Source organism: Pinus tabuliformis, chromosome 6 (assembly GCF_031772625.1).
Source record: "Pinus tabuliformis cultivar Carrire ecotype Pingquan chromosome 6, CPIR1, whole genome shotgun sequence".
NCBI lineage: Eukaryota > Viridiplantae > Streptophyta > Pinopsida > Pinales > Pinaceae > Pinus > Pinus tabuliformis.
The window spans coordinates 1,485,733,543-1,485,756,028 of NC_142292.1; the positions used below are offsets into that span (position 1 = coordinate 1,485,733,543).

General features: G+C 40.2%; 1 long non-coding RNA gene across 1 annotated transcript; it reads left to right on the plus strand.

The window, feature by feature from the left end:
- The first annotated feature begins 20,604 nt into the window (after positions 1-20,604).
- Positions 20,605-21,221, plus strand: LOC149264250 (uncharacterized). The gene is made up of 2 exons (XR_016250062.1): positions 20,605-20,799; positions 20,925-21,221. It is a non-coding gene; the product is annotated as an uncharacterized LOC149264250 (long non-coding RNA).
- Positions 21,222-22,486: the final 1,265 nt, after the last annotated feature.

Consider the following 22,486-nt stretch of genomic DNA (forward strand, 5'->3'; position numbering starts at 1 on the left):
TCACTCCAATTCCAATGACCTCTTTTCCAAAAGTATCATCCTCTAACTCTCAAAAGGTTGTAATAAATTACTTTGAGTCTTCCTCTAAAGTTGTATATTATCTTGAGGAAAGTTGTTCACTATTTGGCTCATTTTCCTCAAGAGTCAAAATCAAAGAAGATTATGTCAGTTCACCTCCCTTCACATTGAATACCTCCCCAGAACCTGAAGAAGTCAAAGATATTCCCATAAATAGTCCAACACAGAGCATCAATATTTTTCCAACTCAGCTTCAATTATCTCCAACTCATACATCTCCTAACCAAGGCCCCGTTGTAAACCTCCTTCCACCTCGCTTGCAAAACATGGTTTTCCCTGGTTTTCTCCTAAATAAATATACTCCACTAGACTTGCCATAGCCCCTAGATGGTATGCCACAGGATTATCTTAAGCTCTTGCCAAGATTCACTATAGAAGATGATATCTCAACTCAAAGAGATATAAAAACCTTTTGTGCATTTGCAAAAAATATGAATGTAGAACACATGGATGTGGTGTTAAGACTCTTTGTTCAGTCCCTAGATGGGGAGGTCGGGAAATGGTTCAAAGCTCTCCAAAATCCTTCAATCACTATCTAGGAGGAGATGTTGAATTCTTTTATGTAGAAATGGGGAGAGAAAAGGGACCATTGGTACATTGTCATTGAATTAAATACAATGAAGAAAAAACACAATGAAGATGTTTCAGAATTCATAAAAAGGTTTAACAAATTATACAGTAGTCTTCCAGCTGAAATTAAACCTCCACAGGTTGCTGCCAAAGTGGTTTTTGTTGGGGCTTTTGAACTTCAATTTGGGTTCACTCTTAGAGAAAAAAAGTCCTATACCATAGACCAGATTCAAAAAGATGCTTTAGAAGTTGAAGCAAATTTCACCTCCACCAGGAAATGGAGAAGGGAAACTGGGTATGGTGATAAGAGGAGGGGAAAAGAGGAAGCCAACTCTTCGAGCCATGGGAAGGAAACCCAAGAAAATAAGCTTGAGGAAATGAATAAGTTGATAAGAAATTTTTCTAACAAGCTTTTAAAACTAGAGTTGGCAAACAAAAACCCTCCTCGACAAAGTCAATCATCTCCAAACTGAAATTTCAACCCTCAATATAGAAGACCACACTTGCAGCTCTTGTAAAGGGAGAGAAAGGAACAAGAAAATCATATTCAACCACCTTTGTATTTGGAACATGATCCAGAGGAACATGTTGAAGAAACCATAAAGGTTCAAGAAAACTAGTTTTCTTCTCTTTCTGATGAGGAACATGAATAGAAGCACACGAGGAAGAAGGGGATGACTTGGATACCCCACTAGATGACGGTGAGATTGATAACCATTGTAGATAGTTTTTTAACTTCATGCAGGCCCACTCAAATCCCCTAAGTCAATAGAGAAAGGAAAGAAACTTCTTGACCCAATCTCACCAAGCAAGAAGGATTCCTCAGATCCTATTTCTCATAAGCATGAAGTCCCTAAAGTAGAGCAATTGTCTCCCCAAAGGAAGCCAATATATAGTAAGGAGAAGGAACCTATTGAAGTTGCAACAATTGATAGGAACCCTTATGCCTTTAATATTCAAAACGAGTTGGAGAAGGTCAAGAACTTTGTTCCGTTAACTGAATTGCTAAAACAAACTAATTATAAAGCTCAATCATCTTAGTTCATGTGTCTACCTACCATAGATCTTATGCAAGATAGTCTGAACCTCCAAGAAGAAAGACCCATGGTTGTATTTGGACCTCATGTTGAGGAGCAAGACTCTTCCACTGCCCCTTTCTATGTTACCTTGGTAATCCATGAGCTCCTACTACATAATTGTATGCTTGACTTAGGAGCTTCTCATAATCTGATGCCCTTGTCTATCATGGAGCAGTTGGGGATACAAATAACAAAACCATATAAATACTTGTACTCCTTTGATTCTAAGAGAGTAAAATGTCTGGGGATGATTAACGACTTGGTGGTCAATTTGGCTCAGATCCCTATAAAAAGTGTTGTAATGGATATTGTAGTTGTTGATATCGCTCCAAGGTTTGGTATGTCTTTTTCCAGGTGGTATCGAAAATTGGGGGATCTATCAAACTAGATTTGACATATGCCACCATTCTCGTGTTTGGTGGAGAGGAATTTCTACTATATAGAGAATCAAGAATCAATTCCAAACTAAAAATCCAAGATTGAAGGCTTACCGAAATGAGGTATGGGACTTTATTGAGAAAAAATTTTTAGCCTTTAATATCCAATTTTTGCCTAAAGATAGAAATTGTATGGCTAACTCCTTGGCTATAGCTTCTAGTAACTTTAAGCCTCCTCAAAACCCCTTACTTAGATACGAAGTCGAGGCCAAGTACATACCTTCAATATCAAACAATGTCAAGTATTGGCACATGTTTGAAGATGAGGAACAAATAAAATGCTTCATGGAAGTTATTGGAGAGTTTTCAAACTCAGTGATTGACCAGGAGGGTGAGAAAGTGATAGATGAACAACAAGTCAATTGGGGAGAAACTATTGTTGGACACAAGATTTTACAACTAAAGGGTAACACCATCCCCAGGGGCTTGATCCCATTGGAAATATTATTTAACTCAAATGGTGTGGCTTCCAAACCAACTGAACAAGAGCTTGAAGAACATGCGGAAGACTGTAACATTGGTACAGAACAAGACTCCACGGTAATTATGTTGGCTAAAGGAGTTCCGAAAGAATACAAGAAAAGGAATCTGGATCATTTTAAGCCGTGTATGGATGTGTTTTCTTGGTCATATGATGACTTGAAAATGTTTGACACTACTATCATTCAACAAAAAATTCCTTTGAAGAGTGGGGTGAAACCATATAAACAAAAGCTGAGGAAAATTAATCCTCTATTACTTCAATCAATTGAGAAAGAGGCGAGGAAGTTTCTCCAGGAAAAAATTATTATACCTTTGAAGTATTTTGATTGGGTTGAAAATCTAGTACTTGTCAGGAAGAAGAATGGAGAAATAAGTTTATGTGTTGACTTCAGGAATCTAAACAAGGCCTCACTAAAAGATAATTACCCTTTGCCTAAGATGGACTACATTCTGCAGAATGTGGTAGGGTCTGCTTGTATGTCCATGATGGATAGCTTCTCTGGATACAAACAGGTTTGTGTGCACCCAGAAGATCAAAAGAAAATCGCTTTCACTACACCCTGTGGAACGTTCATGTATGCCAAAATGCCCTTTGGCCTCATAAACGTTGGAGCCACTTTTGAGAGAGCTATGAATATAGAATTTGTTGGAGAACGGGAAAAATTTGTAGTAATTTACCTGGATGACATCATTGTTTTCTCAAAAACAGATGAAGAGCACATTAAACACTTGCAGCTCACTTTTGAGAAATGTAGAAGGTATGGTATGTCTTTAAACCCCAAGAAATCTTAGTTTTCTCTAAGTGAAGGAAAACTACTGGGACACATCGTGGAAAAGGAAGGAGTAAATATTGATCCCAGAAGGGTGGAGGCCATCAATAGAATTTCATACCAAGAAATAAGAATGAAATCCAGGTTTTCTTGGGAAGAATCAACTTTTTATGAAGGTTTATACCCAATTATGCTAAAATAGTCAAAGAAATCATAGAGATGTTAAGGAAGCATAGGGAGGTAAGGTGGACAGTGGAAGCTCGGGAATCATTCTCGATAATCAAAAAGGCTTTTACAGAGGCCCCAGTACTAGTTAGTGGAGATTATCAAAAACCGTTTTTCATCTTTTATTTTTCTTCTCCCCACACAGTGGTTATTGTCTTGTTTCAAAAAAATTATGAAGGACACGAGCAACCAATCACATCATTCAACCAAGTGTTACGATATTTTGAGCTAAATACAATATTTTGGAGAAGCGAGTCTATGCCTTAGACAAAGCCTGAAATATTTCAGAAATTATGTCCTACAATCTAGTATAATAGCTTATGTTCATACAACTGTAGTGAAAGATATCCTTGTGCATGGTGATAGTGAAGGAAAAAGAGGCAAGTGGATTGCTAAAATACAGGAATATGACATGGATATCAAACCCACCAATTTGGTAAAAGGGTAGGGGAAAGATGAAAAAAATTCTGATGCAAATTTCCAAGCTTTTGGAATAAATTTACTAACATAAAAGGATGGAGAAAGTGGAAAAGTAGAGGAACAACAAAGAATTTAGACCTCAACTCAGAAAATCCAAATGAAATACATTGTGTCCCACTGGTATAAACATATTGTCCATTATTTAATTTCTTTTTAGGGGTCCAGTAAATATTGATAAAGTTAAATACAGGCTACAAGCTCATAAATTAGTGATCTCAAATGGCCAATTGTATTGGAAAGACCCGGTGTGGATTTTGCTCTTATGCCCGGTTTAAGAAGAGATCCATAAATTGATTGATGAGTTCCATAATTGTGTATGTGAAGGACATTATAGTTGGAGAGCTACAACCCATAAAATTCTCAAATAAGGATTTTATTGGCCTAAGTTGTTTGGTGAGGTGCATGCCTATGTTCGAGCCTGTGCGAAATGTGAAATGTTTGTAGAAAAATAGAGTTTGGCTCCCCTTCCTTTAATCCCTATTTTCATAGAAGAACCCTTTAGGGAATGGGGGTTAGAATTCATTGGAGAAATACATCCAACTTCCAATGGCCATCACACATGGTTACTCACAACCACTGATTATTTCACTAAGTGGGTGGAAGCTACCCCAACTAGAAATGCAACTAATGCAGTAATCATCAAGTTTCTGGAGGAAAACATCCTCACCATGTTCAGTTGCCCAAAGAAAATCGCCACTGACAATGCTCATGTATTCAAGTCATTCAAGTTTATTGATTTTTTCCAAATGTACAACATTATAGTAGGTCATTCCACTACCTATTACCCACAAGGAAATTGATTGGTTGAATCCTCTAATAAAAACTTAGTAAGTATTCTAAAGAAGAGAATAACAAAAAATCAAAAGAATTGGGATTCATAGCTGAAGTTTTCCCTATGGGAAAATAGGGTTACCACCAAGAATTCCACTGGGAAATCTCCTTTTGAATTAGTGTATGGGAAATCTGGAATTTTACCTATACAATTAGCAATGCTAGTAGCTAAGATCCTATAATATGTTGAGGAGGAGTTGAATGCATTGACTAGAAGGATAAATCAGCTAGTAGAGCTTCAAGAAAATAAGGAACATGTAAACCAGAATTCACTTAATTATCAGGAGAGGATGAAGTCTCTTTTTGAAAGAAAACCAAAGGACATTTCCTTGCAACCAGGAGATTTAGTACTTAGGCGAGATGTCAAAAGAGAAGATAAAGGAAAACGTGGGAAGTGTGATCCTCTTTGGTTTGGACCTTTCAAGATTGCTAAAGCAAAAAGGAATAATACTCTCCTGCTAGAAAATTTAGATGGTAAAATGCTTGGACTTCCTATGAATGGGTAGTTTCTCAAGCTTTACTTCCAGCACCGAAGAAGGCCATTCTCACCCACTGTAAATACTAGTGAGCCATTGTAAAGACCAAAAATGTTTTGTGTTTTTATTACTACTGTTTTATTTTATGAAGGTTTGAATAAAATGACCCATACTCAGGGAATGAGACACTAATCTACAGGTTCTAAGTGCATTCCATACAATACATTGTCCCCAATTGAGCCAATATTGCCTCCCTTCATTATTTCTTGTTGTAGGGGTGCTAAAGGGTTGCATTCAAGACTTTTATTTTAAAAAACTAATAAAATTGGTAATGAGGGAAAATTTAGGCCCTTGTGTCATAATAAGAAGCTCTAATACCAGAGCCCTCATCCCTAGAATACTCCACTAAGCAAGTGCAGTGGGTAAAAAGTGAAATTAGCACAGGCACACATTTTTGGTTAAAGGTCGAGCAAATCACATGGCAAATCCACCCGATCAGTCGCTGGAAACATTTCGAGGGGGGTTAACTTGTGCGGATGATATACCGAAGTTATCCCCTGAAGTGGAATAGTCAAATGAGCGAGTTCGTCAATCCGATGACCTAGATTAATTTCGGGGGGTAACCGCAAGATCCCTCTCCTCGGGACCACCTGCCAGAGGAAGGTGGGGACCACGCGCCACATCACTGTTCTGCCAGCACCATTTTTCAAGCGAGCAATGAAATTAAAAGTAAAAAGGTAACTTCCTCATCCCATGCTCTCAGCCACTTGTCAACTACATCACCCAATCGTCCTTCGCCATGTTTCCCCCTCCCGTGACTTCATCCAATGTGAGACAACTGTTGCCACTCTTTGCCTATAAAAATCCTTCCCGCTCCAATTGTTTTTGAATTTGTTTTTCTTTCCCAGTGAAAACACCTCCCATTGTTCATCTGTTCTGAAACGTTGTTCAATCACCAAGCTAGTCCAAAACTCCCCTCCAATGTCGGTTTCAATTTTCACCAATCCAATCAGGTAACCTGTCGGTCCCCTCCACTTGTGAATTATTTCGATAGTTGTTTAAAATGAAGAAAGCGGACCCTAAAACCCCCCAAATCCCGGGAAGCCAACTTCTCCTCTAATCTTGAACTGCTCATGGACACGAAGGCATAAATTTTAGACCCCCTTTGTTCTTACCACCTGTCAGACCTTCGGTTCAACATGTATGGCCACCACATCAGAGGAGAGGACCCACTCTGTGTAGTTGATTAGGGATTATAATATCATATCGCCCCTTCAGTGCATCATTTCACTGAGTTCGTTTCTTGGTTAATTGTTGCTTACATAGAAGAATATATTTTTTTTGTTTATACCATTGGAGCCAAAATCCTAGAGGTGACCCCATAGTTGATTCAAAAAGTTTGATTTACCCAAACTCCCCTAAACCCCAGCAATTCATAGAAACCACTCTAGTTTATAATTATACAACCCTTTTTGTTGTTGAACAACAATTCTTTCTAAAAATGGTCCTAGCCCCTCACTTACAATCCTTGCCCATTGCTGATAGTTTCCCAATAACTATATTTTCTCAGTTTGTTCAGCCTATTTTGTCTATAATTGCTCATATTCTTGGGGATGATAATGCCAATAAAGCATCCCTAGGGTTTCTAAGGGAGATGATGTAGCCACAACATATGTTTGACATACCTTCTTACTTAGCTGAGTCCAAAAAATTCCAATTATGTCATTTTCCTACCACTTCATACTTAAGGTATTATTCCATGTTGTTCTATCTATTTGTGTACACCCATGTGGATGAGTTTGAGTGCCTAGGTCTCAGTCTGATGGCCCCAAACAAACAGAGGAAGTATGTTTTTTACTGGGATGCTATTGTTAGGAGAAGACCAGATAATGATGGTTATTCACGGTTCATATCTTCCTACATGGTTATTTCTTATAAAATTATTCATAATATTTCCCCTCCATGAATCTTGCCTAAAAAAAATGTAATCCTTCAATTGAGTAAGGACACTAGGGTGGGTGACTGGTATCTCTTTAAGGATTACATAGAGATTCAGGTCTATGGGTGTGAGCTTCCTTCTTACCACTTACCTGTATTCACACCTATGAGGATATTCGCCCTTGAGTTCATTAGATAGAGTCTTAATATGGACTAGGTCCACTTTGTCCCTATCAAAAAGGGATATATGTTCAAGTTGTCTAAGCTTATAGGGCCTTTTATTGTTAACTCTAGACAGGCCTTCCTAGCAGTTGAGGAATTACTTAAACAAATGAATTTTGATATGGGAGATGTTTGGCATTATGATCCTCATGGGGTCATTTCAAAGAAAAGGGAAAGCATAAAGGCTTCAACTTATGAGCACGGATATAGGCATGAGATTGAATGGAAGTATAACCTTGATTCATGGCCTATTGACACAAAGATGGAGATCGGGACTCCAGTGGAAAAGGACAAGGCACATAAAAGGACCATTGATAAGACAGGGAATGTAGAAATGGAAGATGTACACACTAGAAAAAATCCCAAGGCCCAAGAGATAGAAGAAGAAGAAATCGAGACTAGGTTGGTGGAGACAAAACCAGACCAACCAAACTTCCAAGTGACTTTGGAAAACCCACTACAAGTTGCTTCTTCATCATCATAAGAGGTACCCATTTTGAGTTTAGAAGGAAGTAAAACTAGAGTTGAGCGTAGTTGGCCTACTGGAAAGGCTATTGAATAAAGAAATAAGAAAATAAGGGAGGAGATGCAAAAAAAAAATGCCATCCCAATCAATACATACAAGACCAGACTTCGGGTTGCTATGGACTTGGAGAGAAATAAAATGAAATTCTCGCTACATCACCCACTAGCACAATCACTATCATCGGGCTACCAGTTCAAGGCCCTGGATGTTTCTTTAGACTTGGCAAGTGTCCCTCTACTTGATAAGATCAACTTCCACAGGCAAGTGGGAGAGATGTTGTACATTGAACTTAATCAAAATGCAATGACCATAAGTAAAGCTAAGAAGTTGCTGAAGAAGGTCGCAACAATATTAAAGAAGGAAATTGATAACTCCAAAGCTCTACATATGAAGAATGACAACTTCAAGGAGTTGATTATGAAACTAGGGTGAATCCAGAGGATAAAGTTGCATTTGAGGCCCTTTTTCAAATCTCACAAGCAGAGGTTCAGGATTTGAGGCACAAACTGAAGATGTTAGCCAGTGAGCATGTGCACTCCAAGAAACTTGCACAGGTGGAGGAAGAGAAAGAGATCCTGACAAAAGAGTTGATAGACAGAAACAATGAGGTGGTGGATCTTAAGAAACAAGTAGCAAAACTTCGGCTGATAATATACATTCACATTTGTATAGTGTTGGTGCTTGAGAATGCTCAGAATCCCACAAAACAAATTAAAAATACCCTCACCGAGCTCCAGTTCTTGAAAGAAGAGCTTAAGAAGGTGTAGAAGGACTTAGACATGGCCTAGCGAACCTTGTCAAGAAAAGAAAGGTAGCTTGAGATAGCTAGAACTAATGTTGATTTGATTAGTAAGAACCTACAGGAAGACACAGGAGATCTCTAAGCTCAAAGGCAAACTGAAAGGAAATATTTCCCTCCTACAAGCTACGAAATTTCTCTGGGATGAAATAATAGCAGAGATGAAAAAAACTGGGAGAACATAACTCTAATGGATGAGCAGAAGATTGTGATCAAGGACTATGAGTTCTTCATCCTAGCTGCCAAGGAAGAAGGTGAAAAGAATTCCGATATTAGCAAGAAATTTATTCAGTTTGTAAATGAGAAGCCACTTAGTGAGTTGGGGCTATAGATGTGGTGGATAGAGTGTTTGTGATAATAGAGGTCTCCAAAGTAGTTCAGAAAGAGCAAGCCATAACCAAAGCTAAAGAATGCCTAGGCATGGTGTTGAAGGACGTGATTGCCTTCAATTATGAGTCTGAGGAGAGAGTCAGTGAAGGGTTGCCTAACTGTTGATATTTTGTGGGAGTACTTATCCCTTAGGAACAATACAATTTGATGTTAGATGGGGCCAAGAGCAAGGTGGATTCAACTCATGAGAAGAATTCCACCCTTAAAGGTAAAATTGTGGTTAATTATCTGAGAAGGGATTTTTAGCTGTTAGGATTCGTGAAGACCTTGTTCCTCTTTAGGTTGAACTATATATGGCTCACAAATCTCAATATTGCATATCAGTAATTCATTCATGCTCCTCTTCTAGCTCCAACGTTGTGGCAAAGATGCAAACAATTCATTAATCCTCCAGTGCTCCAGATCATTAACCCAACGATGCTGCCTCTTGAACGTGTCTATCATGATTAAATATAATGTTGATTGTGTCAATAATGGCACTTTGATATTTTCTGTTTTATGTAAATATTTTGTTTTCGGAGACTCTATGCTAGTTAGTTAGGATCTGACTAGTACAGTCGTGTCACTAAAGCATGTTGATATTTTTGTTATGATGATTCACTGCCAAATCAAGAAAGAATATTTTTTAAGGGTTTCTCTCCTTAAGGACCTATAAAAATAGTTAGTATTATGATTTAGGCGAAGCCACTCACTCTTCTTCTCAAATTACATGTAATAGCAACTTTTTATGAATTCATTGATTCATCTAGTTAGATAGGGTGATTCTGGCTCATATGAATGTGTAGTATGTATTCTCTCTTTTGTTTGTTTCATATACCCTCACTCTTCTTCTCAGATTACATGTAATAGCAACCTTTTATTAATTCATGGATTCATCTATGTCTAATGCTAATCTATGATGCTTATGGCTGATAGGAATTATTTTCCTTAAAAATGCGCTCCATGTATCTTAACATATCATTTGAATGTTTCTCTCATCCACTTCATGTTTAACTTCAAGGCACTGGATTCTTAATTTAGGCCATGTGCATTGGTTTTGGTTTCCTTTCCTTCTTTATTCTTCTCCTGAATATACTACAAATGACTGATAAAACTACATGCTCATGTAATGGGTCATCGGAGTTAGACATTAACACTTCTATGAGTATTACTTTGCATCCAGATTTCTATTTCTCCTCTTAAATAAAGTTCTGAATCAATTTCATCTTAAATGTGTTAAATATTGAGTGTGAGAGAAAATCTCAACAAATCCTGCAAGCACTCATCAAGATGTGCTAGGCACTAGTCTCTTCCCAAACTAGGAATTGTCTCTAGGAGCTACAGTAGACTACAAATGATTATTGTGTTGTTATTTCATCTCACCCTACCCAATTATGCTTGGATGTTATGCCCAAAGGATACCAATTACCTAATAACACCTTTGATGCAATTATCACCAAAGGAAATAAATTATGTGGTCAACGTCATATGTCTAGATTCTTTGTAACTACTTTTCTTTCTAGTTTATAAATTAGAGGCATGGTTCATCACTTTATGGTTTGAGTTTTGAGTGTTCGATTGTAGCATTTAGCTTTTTGTTTTTATTAATAGAAAATCATTGACATTGTTTTGAGAATTTAGATTTGTATGTTTAATGCTTCAATTACTCTTTCTGTTTTTATTAATAGAAAATCATTGACATTGTTTTGAGCATTTAGATTTGTATGTTTAATGCTTCAATTACAATTATATCTTGAGGTGTAAGTTTTTATCATTTAAAATGGATTTAGGTAAGGTGAAAAGAAGGGTAAAAATATTTTTGTGTTGATGGGTGTTTCCTAGCCCAATATGGAAGATATTTTGCAACATAAACATAAAAAATTTGATTTGGTTAAATAAAAATAAAAATAATATTTACTATTGGTGGTTTTTGGGCTCTAGGTTTTGAAAACTCATATTTTTCCTATTTCATTTGTCCATGGTATGAGTTGTGATGAGGCATATTTAAAGGCTTAAGGAAATCCACTTTGGAATGCAAGAGTACCAGCTTAGATACATCTTAACTCCGAATTTGATATCCATCAACACTTGGTAGATGCCGATATAAGATGCATCTAGGTTGGTTATATAAAATATTGGGGAAACCAGTCCGCAGAGACAAAAATACCCAGATGGGATACCAGTCCTTATGACCAGAAACAACAAAAACCAGTAAAGTTTTACCATGACAAAAAGGATCCAGACAGATTCCAGTAGAACTCACATAGCAAAAAAAAAAGACCAGACAGAAGACACTTGGCATCCACGTCATATCATTTGAATTCGTCCGAGATAGGTTCCTCAACAATTGGACACGCCCAGTCATCCTCCTCCGTCGTCGACACCTTGCCGTGTGGCCCACCTCCTCCACCGTGTGGCCCATCTACTGGATGGACGTCGCCATGGCTACCAACCGCCACCTTTGGAGCTAACCTTTCATTTCCGGTTCCACCTGGGGAGCACGTGGCACCAGAGCTTCCACCCTCAGCATGCTGACCGCCACCAGTGTTCTTGCCATGCAGAGCAACATTACCTTCATCCAGCAAATTCTTTCCTGTGTCTCGGCCATTTCTGCGTCTGTGAGCCTCCTCTTGCCTCAAGTCAGAACTTTCCACCTGGGTAGCAGGCTGCTCATTGTCTTCGGTGAAAAGGATGGTGATTGTAGCATTAATTACTGGCCTATTTAGAGTGCTAGAAAATCTAAATTGGGTTGAGTGGGGAGCGGGATGAGGGGGCAAAGGAAAACTAGCAGAGTGAACCACAAAATCTTTGTGACTTGCACCGGGAGACAGAGCATGACCCCGTCCACTACGAGTATTGGGATATCTTCCTAGACCATATCTCCGGGGGTGATACAATTCAAGGGAAGGAGTGGAGGCAGCAAGCTCAGGATTCGGCTCAGTCTGAGGGCGGGAACTACCTCCCCGAGTTCCTCCTCTTCGACTTCTCATACGATGTCGAACCTTGTCAGAATTCCTGGCTGAGTGAGCAGAGGGAGCGATGAGAGAGGGATTGAGATGGGGAGCAGGGTCATGCTGAGCGATGGTTAATTCGCAGAATCTGGAATGGGAATGGTGATGCCCATTTCCAAAATCGACACAACAAGCTAACCAGCAGCGACGCCTAGTAACTGTACGGAAGCTGGGTTCAGAGGCTTGGAGCGGGTAGTTATAGTGGAGCAAGGGAGAAGGAGAAACAATGAGCCAAGGGGAATCCATGTCTGAGCAAAAGTGCTTTAGCACTTCGAGCCTGCATTAAACGCTGCCTGCGGTCTGTCAAGAGATCGGGTCAAGGTGGTATGGGGAGAGGCGCCATCGGCCAAGTGGCCTGTCCTCTCGCCGCCATTCTTCATATTCTCCATAAATTCACTGAATGTCACCTGCATCCGGGTTTGTTTATATATATATGACTAACATATGATATTATTATTATTATTTTATCATAGGTACTATACGCTTTTTGAAGTTGACATGTAAGAATAACCAAGTACATGACATCTCTATCATACTCAATTGTAGTATGTATAGTACCTCACCATTCTCAGTGAAATCATTAATATGTGTTTGTAGGTTAAAGTTCTCTATTGTAGAAATTTTGATTGGGAGTTTTAGTTTTAGGAAAATCTCTAGGGTGCAAAACTTGCTCAATTTCACCAGGTTTTGAAATATTGTTTGTTTGTTTTCCAAGGAAATTATAATATACCTTTAGGATATTCCTATCATGGTCTTGAGAAACCTTCTTTGATCTTGCTAGGATTGGGTTCCCTTTAGATGGATGATTGCAATTGCAAATTTATCCATGCTTGGTATATATTATATTCTTTGCACAATTAGCATCAAACATTGTTATGTTGCACATGTTGCACTTGGTGCAACAGGGGGGGTTGTAGAGGAGCGATATCCCCTTGCATGGGGTTCAAGGTAACACTCTGGATATATATATATGGCAGACCTAAGGATGGTGGGTGGACCTACCTATGGTTTTGTACATGGTTTTTGTGCATGGTTTTGGGCATGATGGTCTTTCTCATGGTATTTTGTACATCCGATTAAGGGAACTACAATTATGTTCTAATACAAGGTTAATGGATTGGGGGCTTATGAATTCTTCGATATGATATAATGTATTGTAACATTGAAATGAATATAATGAAAATTCAATCTAGTTTTCCTAGTTTTGGGTTTTACGAGAAAATCTCTGTGTATATATATTTTTTTTTTCTGTTGTCACCATTGTCTATTTTATGTTTTTTTAAGAATTTGTTTGTAGGTAATTTCTATATAGGGTTAACCTTCAATCCACCCTCTTGAGGGAAAATACACAATTATTACACAATTATGTACCTTGTTTTTTTCCATTTATCAGAGTGCCTAAGTTACTAGGTTGCATAGGTATGGCTACAACATTTTTTAAAACAATTATATACCTTAATTATTATTTTTTTATTAGAGTGCCTAAATTATTAGGTTGCATAACCATGAATACAACATTTTTGACACAAGGATTAATGCTATGTCAAAAGAAATCACAAATTTTTATATATATGAAAAAAACATATCTTACATTTATGTAAATAAAAAGTGATTTATTTTTATTTTCAAATAACAAATTCCTCATTCAAATTAATTTTCATTCATACATTTATAATTTAATATTAAAAATATTAAAAAACATTAATCTTTATCATTTTCATTCATATACCAAATCTTAAACTTATTACACTCAATCCAAATAAAACATATCACATCTAAGTATTATTTATATCACCAATGTTTTTTTTTCACAAGAACGGGTATGGATTGTATTAATTGAATGGCCTAAATACCAGACTTCTAATTACAATGGGGGTGAGCCCGATCCAAATAGAATCGACCTTCTGAGGTACTATGGGGCTTGCATTCCCCTTCCAACTCTTTTTGGGTTCAACAATGTAGTTTATTTCTGCAATTTGCCCAAGCTTGAATATACAAACAAACTGATTTAAAATCAAACAATAAAACATATCAACTGAGTTGAGTTGTGGAATTGGATCCCATGTTTCATCCCCGTCTCTTATCATTGCCCCGACAGAGAGAAGTGCAACTTTATTAGCTTCAAGACCTGCTTCTTTGTTGTTATCTCTCAGAACATGAAAGTAATTCAATTTTTGGAACAGCTTTGCCACGCTTCTGATTCTTTTTATCAGCCTTGCTAATCTTAAGTCCCGAGGTGTAGAATTGGTCACCATGAGTTTTATGATCACTCGGGAGTCCCCAAAAATATTTCCCTCCTTGAGTTCCAAATTCAAGAGCGACTTGAGACCTTGGTAGAGGGCTAATTCTTCAACTTGAATGCTGGAGTTGATCCCCAGACCCTAGGCAAAGTTGTGGATCGATATGCCTTCAGTGTTTTTAACAGTTCCTCCTGCCCCGACCTTGCCAGGATTTCCTTTTGCTGCCCCGTCAAAGAAGAGAGAGTGCACCTTTTGATTGGAGATCCAGTCTTGAAAATCCTCCTTATTTTTTCCCCTTATTTTCCATTCCTCGGGAGAGAACATGCTTCTGACGGCTTGGTGAAATTGCAGGTTCAAGGAGGTCCCCCAATCAATGTCTAGCTGACTAAGATTCGAGTCGTCTTTTTGATCTCCCAGGGATTCTTTTAACTGGATCTTTACCTTGGCCGCAACCACCTTGGCATCGTGCTGGATGCTTCTGAAAGTTCTACTGTTTCGCTCTAGCCAGATCTGCCAGCAACAAATTTTGAGGAGAGAAGACCAAGCCGCTTTAATCACTTTTTTTTTTTTGGGGGGGGGGGGACCGGGATAGCTGTTCTGCCAATTAGCGAACAGATCAGTTATGGAGGCAGGGAGCTCGAATTTGGGGTTCCAATGGTCCATCAGCTCTCTCCAAACCTGCACAGTGAAGTTGCATTTTAAGACGAGATGCTGGCACATTCCACATACTCTTTGCACAGGGAACACCTGGACGGGCCATAGAATCCACGCCTCTGAAGAATGTCATCGGTTAGAATTTTTATGTGGCATAGGTGCCAACAGAAAATGTCGATTTTGGGCAGCGAGGGGATGCCCCAAACAGCCTTCCACGGAGCCGGATCAGGAGGTATGTTTGGAATTAAGGCGATATTCACGTATCCTTGGGCAACTATGAAACCTGCTGAAAGAGTGCCCCAACCACGCCTGTCTTTTATGTGGATGTGTGAGTCGGCAATCCCATTCAGCAAATCGCGAAGGGGGATGGAGTCCTGGAGGAGATCCGAAGGTAGATCGATTAAGCTCCAACCAGCCCAATGCGTCCCATCCCACAAGGATATATCCCACAATGTGGTTTTTCTAGAAGCCGTCAGCCAATCTCTCAGCGCCTTCACGGATGGACAGTGGCCAATTGGATCGCGGTCCATGATGCGGTCGGTCCAGATATTAATTTTTTTTCCCATTTCCAGGGATCCAATAAGCCTTGGATCGGATCAACGGGGCAGCTTTGGAGCAGAGACTAGCAAAAGGTGAAACGCCTTGGGGGAGAGGCCCATCCAGACATCTAATCCGCTCACCTTTGAAGTATTTTCTCCAAAGCGCTAGCTGAGCCCAACCAGGCTTGGGCGCGATAATTCTCCAGAGGAGCTTGGCTCCCATAGCAATGTTCTGCAGGGGAAGTTTCTTGAAGTTAAGCCCTCCCTCCATCTGAGGCTTGAGGACAGTCTCCCAATTAACAAGAGGGATTCTCCTCTCGTTTTGTTTACCTCCCTTCCAAAAGAAATTTCGAATATACTGGTCCATTTTCTGAAGAATGCAAATTGGGGCTAGAAGCACTGAGAACTGAAATAATGGGAGACTGCTGAGAACAGCTTTGATAGGGACTGAATTGTTTGCCATATTTAGCCAGTTAAATCCCCATGCCTAGAGTTTGATCTTGAATTTTTCTACCTGAGGAAGCCAATCCCTGCTATAGGCACGCTTGAGAAAGATAGGGAGCCCCAGATACTTGAACGAGGTCCATTTTGAGGAGGCAGCAAATCCTAAGCATCTGGTGATGGAATTACGCAGTATGGGCGTTGTATTCCAGCAGTAAGTGTGGCACTTTCCCTTGTTGAGACTGCTTCCGGACTCCATACAAAACTCATCAAGAGCCTCTTTGAATCTGTTGGCAGAGTGGATCGAAGCAGCCCCAAGAAGCAGGGTATCGTCTGCAAACAAGGTGTGGTTGATGTTTTGGACCCCCCTCGCAATGGAAATCCCTGAAATCTCATGATGTTGCATTTTTTTTATTTAGGTGGAAACTGAGAATGGAAGCTTGAATAACAACAGAAGAGGAGACAGGGGGCAGCCATGCCTTAGTCCTCTTGAAGCTTTAAAGAATCCAGCAGCTCTACCGTTGACTAGAGGAGCAATCCATGGTTCCGAGATGTAAGCCTGGATCCAATTTGTAAAGCTCTCCCCAAAACCAAAATTTTTCAAAACATTCAAGAGAAAGCTATGTCTAACATGATCAAAAGCATTTGCTAAATCCAGTTTGATAGCCATACCTTTTTCCTTGCGCTGTTGGCTTGAAAGGATTGCCTCTTGAAGTAAAATGAAGTTGTCCACCAATTGTCTTCCATGGATGAAGCCCCCTTGGTTCTCTGGAATGATTTTAGGGAGAATATGCTTCAGCCTGTTAGCAATAATTTTGGTGATCAGTTTGTAACCAGTGTTACAAAGGGAGATGGGACGAAATCTATTAAAGGATTTGGCACCCTTTTCTTTGGGGATGAGAGCAAGAAACGAGGAATTTGTACTTCCTCCTATTTTCTGATAGGCTTGCGATTTTTGGACCATTTTATAGAGATATTTTCCCACGATGTGCCAGCAGGTTTGGAGAAATCTGGCGGAGAAACCATCAAGACCTGGGGCTTTATCTGGGTCCATGGCAAAGAGAGCGCTTTTGACCTCATCCATTGTGACTTTGGCTTCTAGATGGTGATTCATCCCAACAGAGATTGAAGAGGGAACCCCGTCCAGCAGACAAGAGTTCTGAGACGCATTCACCTCTTCGCTGTACAGATATTTGAAATGAAGAAAGGTTGCTTGTTTGATGCTTGCAAAGTCTTTGTGGATGGTAGATTCTTCTTTAATTTCAGCTATGGAGTTGAAACATTTTCTAGCTTGAGCTTGCTTGTGGAAAAATGAAGAATTTCTGTCTCCTGCTTTGAGCCAAAGGCAGCGAGATTTAATCCTCCACGTTTCCTCTTCGGCCAGGCAGGCTTTATGGTATTGCTGTTGGAGTTGGACCTCTTTATCTAGAGTTTCTCTAGACACATATGCCTCTTCCGAGAGCAAATGATGGGCGTCTAGCTGACTTTGGAGCTTTTTTCTTTCAGCTGTTGGGTTAGGAAGAGTTTTGGCCCAGCACTTTAGGGCAGATTTCAATCTTCTGAGTTTTTCTTCCCATATGTAGAATGGAGATCCGTTGACAGGCTGGGACCAGCTTTCTTTGACTATCTGCAAGAAGCTGGGTTCCTTGATCCACAAAGGGCTAAACTTGAAGGGGATGGGGCCAAGATCAGTGTGAGCCCGGAGATCGAGCTTGATAGGCTTGTGATCAGAGGTGCTACTTGATAGAATATGCATACTAGCGTCTAAACCAAGCAAAAGAAAGGAGCTTTGCACAAAGAATCTATCCAGCCTTGCTGCAATGTGTCCAGGGCCTATTCTTTTATTTGACCATGTGAACTTACCTGAGACAGGCTTGATATCTAACAGATCCCAATCTTGGAGGAGATCCTCTGCCCATTCCCTTGCCGGATCTCGCACAATGCAGCCTCCTCGCTTTTCTGAAGAGTGCAGCGTGATGTTTAGGTCTCCTGCAATGATGACATTTTCCAGATTGCCCAGATCTGCTTGTTGTCTTATTGAATCCCAACAGAACTTTTTTTCTCCAGCATTAACCGGCACATAAACGTTGAAGAGGCAAAAAGTTTCTTTAGTAATTAGATGCTGCATCTTTAGCATCAACCAGTGGGTATTTGAAGTCTCAGACACTAGCGAAAACCTGCTATCATTCCAAAGAGTACCCAACCCTCCGGAGGCTCCTCGGGCTGAGACAGCTGTTGCTTTACTCTTATTCCAAAGTTTTTTACTTAAATGAAGGAAGTCTGACTCCTCCATCTTAGTCTCCTGGAGAAGGAGTATATCCGGGGCCTCTATTCTTATTAAATTTCTTATAGCCTCTTCTTTGATTTTGCTCCCCATACCCCTACAATTCCAGGAGATTATTTTCATTATTTACCTTTGCTTTGCTGGACTCCCTTGGAGCCTTGATGTTGGTTTCTTGCCATCTTCGGCTTTTTTGCTAACAACTTCTCCAAAGTTGGTTGGCTGCCTTGTAATTTGTCCTTGTACGTTTCGTGCTCTCTTTTCTCCCGATCTGTTTTGCGCCCTCTTGTAGATCTCCTTACAGAGGTTTGGGAATCTCCTATTTCTCCTTCCTCCTCTGAGTCTTCCGATTCTTGATCCTCCTCCTCAACTTCAACGAGGGTTCCTTTTGAGCTTTCTGCAACACCCGTGTCCTTGGAAAAGGTAGGCAGGATACCTTTATCTGGGGACACTGGTTTTTGGACTACGACTTCATGGGTGTCCTCTGGCTGAGAGCTAAGAGGGTCGAACCTGTTCTCTAGGGCGGACTTGGGCGGGATTTGCTAAGCAGGGTCCTGATGAGGACCTTTTCCACTAGTGCCTCTCGACTTCTGGGTCTTGGAAGAAATTTTGGATCGTTTAACTTGATTCCAGCCGACCTCCTTCCCTTACGCAGCTTCATTGGTAGATGGGCAGTTTCTGGCGAAGTGTCCATAAACATGGCATTTCCGGCATTTGAAGGGCAACTATTCATAGTCTAGTTTCTGCACATGCGTCCAACTTCCTACCTTGATTTTGATGGCCTCTGGAAGCCCCACCTCCAGATCTACCTCAACGCAGATCCTGGCACAATCATATTGGTCCTTGTTATTCGCTCGATCTATGAATTTCCCCAAGGCATTTCCAATGTGCATCAAAGAATCCCAGTTCCAGCAATGAACTGGGAGATTTGGAAGCCTAACCCACACCGGGACAACTTTGGGTACATCTACTGCTGGATCGAAGTCTGGAGTCCATTTATTCAGGTACAAACCCTGGGGGCCCATGAAGTAGGGGCCATTTCGAAAAATCAGATCTTTGTCGTCCTTTGAGGTGAATTCGAAGAGGAAGAATCCTCGCCCCAGAAAGTAAGAGGTCACACTTTCTTTGATCAGCGGCGACCAGTTTCTTTTGACCCAGCTCTCTATGGATTTGGGGGATGGCCATAGAGCAGTGAACTGGCATATGAGAGCTCGCTCGAACAAAGACAGAGCAACCTGAATCGGGGTTTCCGGAGGAAGAGAGATCTCTGGAATATCATCAAGTTTCTTGACGAATTTCGCCGCTTCAACATTCTTCTTCTTTGGGAGTCCTTCCAAAAGCTGGCTGAAAGCCTCAACTTAAGAGATCGACGGAGGGGGAGGAGAAGAAGGCACCTGGGGGGTGCCCAACACCTCCATGAGCGCAAGTCCAAAAGGGAGCCTGCTAGAAGCGAGCAGGGGCAGCTCAATCCCCCATGGCCAGGCCGACCGCAAGGAGGAGAAGAGCCCCGCGCGGACATGCCCGTAGGGATCTAGGCGGCCCGAGGGATAGAGCCCAGATTTTTATATTTTTTTTTTTCATTTTTATGTAGATACGCTGATGTGAGACTTATTGATATAAAAATAAAAGAAATTTTACAAAAAGTGTAATTGATATAGATTTATTTTAACTTGCGATATACTAAATTTAGAGGAATCAAATTTCTCAATATATTTCTAATAAAAGTTTATACTTAAATTTGATTTTTAGTATAACATTCTAATAAAAATTTGTACTCAAATTTGATTTTTCCGAACTTTTAGTACATCTAAATCTGTATTGTCTCCATCCAAAATGTTTTTTATTTCACTTATTACCGCGTCAAAGGGTGTCGCAGCATTTTACCATGCAGGTCTACAGTACCTTTGATTTGATCCTTCAGCACTGCAGAATTTACTAGCTCTACGGTTATATGGTGTCAATTAATAGCGCAGTTAATTTTCAGGAATTTGGTTTTGGTTTATGAACTACACAGCTTGTATTTACGTTGTAGTTTGGTATGAGGCCGCTTCCACCACGTGGCGAGCCTTGCCGGATAAGGGTGAAGTTAATTGTTGTCTGCGCTGTCATGTACATGGTTTGGTGGACCGTCCGGATCCTCATCCAGATCCTCCAATGCGATCCAACGGTGGAGCCTATGCCAGGGTTTCTCAACTCCAACTGTGGACAGATTGACCTCATTTGATTTGCAATCCTTCCGCGCGAAGGTTGCTCTGATGCGGGCATTGCTTCTGCAGTGCTGTTTTCGGTGGTCGGTAACTCTGTTTGGGTCCGGTTTCATGGTCTGGCAGAGGACCAGAAATGTTTACAGGTAAAAAGCTTTGGTTTTCCTTTCAGTTGGTTCTCTGCTCTTATATCCTTATTCTTCATGATTGCAGTCGTTCAAGCCCTATCAGATACCCTAATCAGTTTTCCTGTATTTGAAATGCAACGCAGGACGTAGGGACCCGGAGCTGGCTCGACTTGCTTGGTAGGGCGACGTATCTACAGTGGCGGAGCTTCCAGTCACGGGTAAGAACTTGCCCTGGTTGGAAGGGAATCTTAAAGCGTGGTTATGGCTCTCTGCATCTATGGGATGCCTGTTTCTTAGCCAAAATCCTCAATTTAAAAGAGGGTTAGAGCTTTTAATGGGTTTTTCCCCAAATGTAAATATATTTTCTTAAGCACGATGTGATTATCATTTCAGATATTAACCAGAGTTTATTCTGCTTGAAATTATGTAGTTTCCTGTTATTCTCTTTTGTGACGACGAGGGTTTATAGAATTGTACAGGATAATGATTCTGCTATTGATATGGCTACCATGGCCCGCAGTCGAAAGCATTTTTTTGTTTAAATTTGTTTCTGAATCCTTGCTAAATATGTATTCCCAGTTCTGGGTTCGCGTCTTCGGTTATGTCTTTAGAAACTAATGTGATGTATATTCAGTTCCTTGCTTACTCTTGTATTCGCCGTATGTTATATCGTTTACAAATTTTCCAGAAGTTGTTTGCATTATAAAGAGTTATAAGTCTTCGATTTGGATATGTGGTCTCGGCCATCCTGATTCCGTTTAATAAGTGCAGCTTGTTTACCAGTTACTTAGGGTTGACATTATCCACTGTACGTTCTTTCCATTTTATTGCAGGGTCTGCTACCCCGTGTCATTATAACCTGGCCTCCCCAGATTCCAAGTTTCTCTCGGGAGCTTGTACTCCAGTCCCAACCTTCAGGGTTTCACCGCCAGGAGGTTTTTCTTCTTTGCATGGTTGGTTATGGCCGTGGGGTTCGGCTGTCGAGCACTCTGCCCGCAGGGACTACTGGCTTCGAAAATAGCTCGAACCCTTACCCTAGGCCCGAGCTACCCCTTTCTTGGTTGCCTTGTTATCTACTCCTAAACGGTTTATTACCTATGCTTGGTTTCTGTATCCATGAGTTCAACAGATCCTTATTACTTGTATTAAGAAAGTGATTTTCACGCATTCCGGTATTTTATTTTGGAAACTGTCGGGCAATCCGGGCTCGAGTACATGCCTCAATGTTTCAGAGAAGTTCACAGATCAGTTAGACCTGGTAACGTGTTTGCCCCACGAGAGTCTAGCTATCCCCTCCGCGTATTACCAAGACTGTAACAGGCCCCGTCCCTTTCTTTGCAGGTCTTTATACAATACATGCAGCTTTGACTTTAAAATATTTTTTATTTATTATTCACATTCTTTACATTAAAATATTCATCTATACATTTTTTAGATTAAAATATTCATCTATACATACATCCATAGTTTTAGGTTGACTATATTTCAATTGGTTTTTCTGTGCACTGGTTTTTCGGTTGACTATGATACATGTGTGAAGGTTGACTATATTTCAATTGGTTTTTCTGTGCACTGGTTTTTCGGTTGACTATGATACATGTGCGAAATTATATGGTATCAGGGTTGGAATTTGGATTCTTTATTACTCATGGAACAAATTTTTTTCGACGTTTTGGGTCTTTATGTTACCCGTCAAGGAACGTTA